A 6,077-nucleotide genomic window follows, 5' to 3' on the forward strand; every position below is an offset into this window, starting at 1 on the left:
TTTTGGGTCCAAATTTAGCTTCTGTCTGCTATAGACAATAGGTAGATTTCCCCTGTGTTTAAAATGAATTCAGTAATCAGTTGAACAAAAATTCATTTTATCACATAAACCGTGGAGTGTGATAGAGCCATTTAATAAACGTAATTACACTAGTAAAATAACACTTTAACTTGTGGTCATATGTGCTAAAGATGAATAAAGTGTTGTGAGCGTTACACTATAAGCGTTTAAATGTAAAATGACAATTTTTAATAGTTTATCTTCCTATTTTATATATATGTAATAAATAGATTAGAATGTTATATTCAATTCTAACACGACCCGCATTTTCCCCTATTGAACATAGAGGAACCGAAAGTGTGTGTTATTATGCAATAGAGTCACTGTTTGACGTTCTATATTTAGACATGTGACGTAATCATTATACATGTGACGTAACCACTATAAAATCCGACGCGCTGACAATAAGTACGGAAACAAATCAGGCGCAATTTTGCTTTATAGCAGGTATGACAGCATTTATTGGTTTATGTCGTGTTAGAATCGAAATAATATATCCAAATCGGTGATTTTATCGCTGGATAACTTCACTGTTTGTCGTTCGGATGCGCATCATTATATCACTCGGGCTACGCCCTCGTGATATATTTCCTCGCATCCGAACTCCAAACAGTGATGTTATTGAGCGATAAAATCACAGTTTGGGATATATTATTTCTTAAGTAGATTTAAAACAAAATCTATTGATCTCATTCAAAAACAAATTTATGATTTTATTCAACTTGTTCAATAAATTTAGTATTGAACCTACACTCGTTTAATATCCTCCATATAATTGTAAAAAAAATCATACAATGAAAGAGAGACATATACATGTATATCTAGAAATGTTTATCAGAAATACAAACAGGGATGGTGCAATGGTGATTTGTAATTGGTAATCGTGAATCGTTTTCTTTTATTGTAATTAAAGCGAATGCAAGCCTAAATTTTTGTGTTTTGTAATTTGGATTACAATACTTGACTATGTAAATAGTTTTGAAGGCACATTCTGTCTCAGAAATATTAAAATATTACTTCTTCTGAAAGGGAAATTTGATTGTTAATAAGATCTAAATAATGGTTTTAGAGCATGTGAGATGGTTGTTATCTGATGAAAGAAGCTAATCATGTGAAAAAAATGTCATAAAAGGCAAAGTGGAATTTTACTTCCATACAAAAGAAAGAATCATTTTAATTTTAGACGTTGTCAAAAGGTAACCGAAGAAAAATAAAGTTCAGGTTAAATTGGTCAATAAGAATTTGTTTTTGAACTATAAAAGTACAGCAAAAGTAAAAGCTTTTGAGAAATAAAATATCATGTCTGGGTCATATTAATAGAGTGTAATTTAATTATATTAATTATATGCTCAAGATAATGAAATAAACTATAATTTATCTAGTTTTGGAAATACATGTATGCTTAAGTACTGTTTATCTTAATATATGAAAAAAGAAACATTTTTGTCTAAAAACAAACCAAATAAAACCTGATGGTCACACAGAGAACATTCAGGAGTTATCCAATGATTTGAAAGCGATGATTTTTTCTGTATTTTTTTTACATGCGAATGCATGATAAGGGGAATCAAATCTTCACGAAAATAGTCTGTCTTTGATTTTGAAAACCGTTAGAGACGTTTGAACATCTGATGAAGACTATATACTTGTAGTATATTCTAGGTAGGTAAAACATTGAATCAAAACATACGTGGTGTGATAGCAATGAAATTGTTAGAAAAGAAATTTCATTGTAAAATTATAATTTTTGATTGAATCTGGAACATACGATACGTTATAGTACATCCCAGATTGAATTTAATTTTAAAAAAAAATGCATTTTAAAAGTGATCAATATCAATATTATTGAATCATGTTCTGAAAAATTTTCCCTCCTTTTTCTTTTTAGCTCACCTGTCACAAAGTCACATGGTGAGCTTTTGTGATCTCTTTTCCTCCGGTGTCTGTCCGTCCGGCGTCTGTAAACGTTTACTTTAAACAACATCACATAAACCAATTTCATCCAAACTTCACAGGAATGTTTTTTTGGTGGTCACCTTTCAAAAGTGTTCAAAGAATTTAATTCCATGCAGAACTCTGGTTGCCATGGCAACCAAAAGAAAAAACTTTTTAAAAATTCTATCTTATAACCCAAAGAGCTAGAGCTTAGATATTTGGCAAGAAACATCTTCTAGTGATTTTGTTCACTTGTTTGACTCTTCTTTGCCTATGTGAAAAATAAGATACTATTGGGAACATCTTTTACATTAATTCATCATAAATCACACTCAGGACTCTCACATTAATATAAGCAATTAAGTTATTGTTAATTCCAAATAACAATGGCCAACTTATTAATAGTACTTGTGTCTCCAAAGACCACTGAATACCTGACAATAGATACTGTCAATTTGTAGGGTTCAATTAATTAATAATGATTTGCTCTACTGATGATTTTCCTCCGTGTAACGATTTACATGTTTTTCCACCAAGGTGACGATATACGCCAGATTATTGATAATTTGCTAACATGTGTATGCTTCCACACTTGCGCTCACACAGACTGACGTTATTTTGACTGTTTAATACATTGAACAAGCGTTATAGTGGATAGGGCACATATCAATAAACATGACAAAAAAGGATCTGCAAGAAATACGACTTTTTTGAGGGGAGGCAAGGACAGTGTGCATCATAGTGAGATTAGAGCTATATCTGCTAGCGTTATAACCTGGCTGCAGTATATTTGCTCCATTGCAATGATCATCATGGTCAAAATAACTTTAAGAAAGATTTAAAAATATTTTAAAAAGGGCCCGGTTTTGGATTTAAAATTATTCCGCCCAAAGGGGACATTCCCATTGGGCCATAACTAAGCTGGCTGAATAACTGCCCAAGGGGTTCCTGAGGAACAGAACTGAAAACAAATGTCAGATATATTTCCTTGCATATTCTACCGTATGTCATTATCTCAATTTTTTACCGTAATAAAACAATTTTCATGGAAATTTGTCATTATACCCATATAACTTTTTGCTTACAACAGTGTATGCATGAAATTACAACTTCATTCATTATGGTAAGTTATGTCATTCTAAGCATGTCATTGTATAATACGCAACTCATCTGGCACCCCCCACGCCAGTGTGATATGCAAGAAGTATATTTTTTGTCTTTGATGAGATTTTTTTTCCCCAGTTTGTAGTACATTGCACTGAAATAAAACATCATTTTAAGTTTAAGACCTTGAGTTATTAATTTTTTATTTTCAGACAACATTACCTTTATATACATAAACAGAAGGTAACTAGAAAATAAATACCATTGTCAACAATGCATACCAACCTATCTGAGTTAAAAGTAACAAATAAGTATGTATAAATTATCAATAATCACTTATTTTATAATATCAATCTTATTCATTACTCATAATTTTAAAGCTGAATAAAGGTATACAAATAAGATAAGTAATTATTAGTTATTAATATAACCTGGGTCTTTCAAATTTGAAATACCCTGCTTATTATTACATGATGTATGTTCATAGTCTAAGTCTGAGACTAAAAATGGTTATTTTCTGTCCCAGTCTTAACTGACTTTTTTTCTTATTCTACCTCCAAATTAAATTAATTCTCTCTATATAAAATGTATGTAAAAATACCCAAACCATGTAAATTTTTCATTCCAAATGAATAATAAAAAAAAAAAAACACCAAAAAAACTAGAGCGAATTGTCAGTGGGGCGAATCTTTATAGAAACCGAATTATTAAGTCCCTTTGTAAAATTCCACCATTTGTAATCGAAAAACTTGTAAAGAAAGGCTCACAGGTAAGCGAGTGGAAAACACCTAGTTAAAGATTAATTATGCTGAAATTTTAGATTTGTAAAATTTGCTAATTGCTATACATTGATTCTCCACTAAACATTCAAATTAAGCTGTAAGTAATAGTGAATAATTGACATTTGCGAATTGACCTGTTCGAAAACCTAGCTAATCACCGTTTTCCGGTACGTTGCGGATTAAGCTCTGGGGAATTACACCAAATGAAGTACATAACACAGTTACATGATATTTCTATTTTTCTATCATTATTTTACCGTTTAAGGTAAAAAAATTGATGATTTTGAAAATTATCAATGTCACAGGGTGAGAAAAATGTGCAGCCTGACCGGGACTCGAACCCGGGACCCTCGGAATACCGTTCCGCGGCTCTACCGACTGAGCTATCCGGCCGCTTACACATCTTCTCCCTAAATAGTGAACAGTTCTGAACCGTGACATCAATATTCCTTTAATATCTATTGCAAGTTTTTGTAAAAAATAAATTGTTTATAATGAAAATCAATAAAATTTAAACAGACATAGTGGAATCAATAAGGTTATTTTCAGCGTGAACTTGTGTATTTACTTTATTTTTTTGTATGGAATTATTTATACAATGATTTTCAATTATTTTTATTATAAAGAAATAACTGTTTTATTCCATTTAATTTAAAAAAAAAAAGCCGAAAACATCGAGTTCGCTATTACACTCCATTAGGTGAATTCCCCAGAGCTGTGTACAGAAAGTACCGGAAAACGGCGTTTAGCTAGGTTTTCGAATTTGTGAATATTTACCTAGACACCTTTTTTAGTTGGCACAACTCGTGTATAACATTGAACACATACTGGTTCTTTTAACATTTCACCAAAAAACTTGTAATATTTCCTGAAATTAAGTTACCAAGAATTCGAGATTTGTACAAAAACAGATACGTTACCATTTTTCCAATTGCTTCCAGAGACTAGATAGAAATAATTAGCATGAATATACACGATTTAGAAATTTATTATTATTTTTTCAGCATTATAGCACCAGTATATATTACAAAATATTATGCAATTTAAATTTAAAAAAATCTACGTCTAAGAATAGCTTGTGAACCTAGGCTGATGAAAATGTTACTTATTAATCAGACTTGTTTATTCCAAATACATGAGTTACTTATAAAAGCATTTTAGGTCAATAAAAATACTGATGCTCCATACTTATCTATTGGCACAATGTAGCTCGGATTTACTTAACAGTATAAATGTATTCCGCTAAGTGGAAACAAGTATTAAATCATAGTAAAGTATCTGTTTCACAGGGGTTTGCCTAAAATACGAAAGTGAGATTTTTGACGAAAGTGAGCGAAAGTGACTTTTAAAATATTAATTGTAACGTTTTAATAGACTTTTACAATAAAATTGCAGCTTGTAGACGTATATTATTAGAAATTACTTATATTTATTATGAAAAATAATCATAATGATGATTTATTCGGTTTTTATTTGCATAATTTATATACACAAATTCTTATATCTTCCTTTCGCTTACATTGAAAAATACGAAAGTGACTTATAAAATATAAAATATACCGTTTAAATTGAAATTATTTTTACTAATATTGCACAAAGTGAACGCATGATATCAGAAAATGATAATATTTACTTTCAAAGATAATCATTATGATGATTAAATCGCAATTTATTTTGCATAATCTCTATAAACAAGTTACATACAGAGATCTTCCTTTCGCTCGCATTGAAAATACGAAAGTGGCTTACAAAATATCAAATATACTGTTAAAATTGAATGTATTACTAAAATTGCAATTAATTTGTAGACGTACAATATCAGAAGTCAATTCTATTTATTTTTAAAAATAATCATTCTGATGATTTAACCGCCCTTTATTTGCATTACACAAGTTAAAAGATCTTCCTTTCCCTCACATTGAAAAATACGAAAGTGACTTCAAAAATGTCAAATATAGCGCTGAAAGATGCATGTTTTCAGAAATGAATAAAATAATTTCAATTAAAACAAAATATTTAATATTTTATAAGTCACTTTCATATTTTTCAATGTGAGCGAAAGGAAGATATAAGAACTTGTGTTTAGAAATTATGCAAATTAGTAGCGATTAAATCATCATTATGATTATTTCTGTTAATAAATATAATTATTTTCTAATAATATATGTCCACAAACTGCAAGTTTGTTTTAAAAGT

Source organism: Ruditapes philippinarum, unplaced genomic scaffold, assembly GCF_026571515.1.
Source record: "Ruditapes philippinarum isolate M1 unplaced genomic scaffold, ASM2657151v2 ctg2964_1_1_1_1, whole genome shotgun sequence".
NCBI classification, from domain to species: Eukaryota; Metazoa; Mollusca; class Bivalvia; order Venerida; family Veneridae; genus Ruditapes; species Ruditapes philippinarum.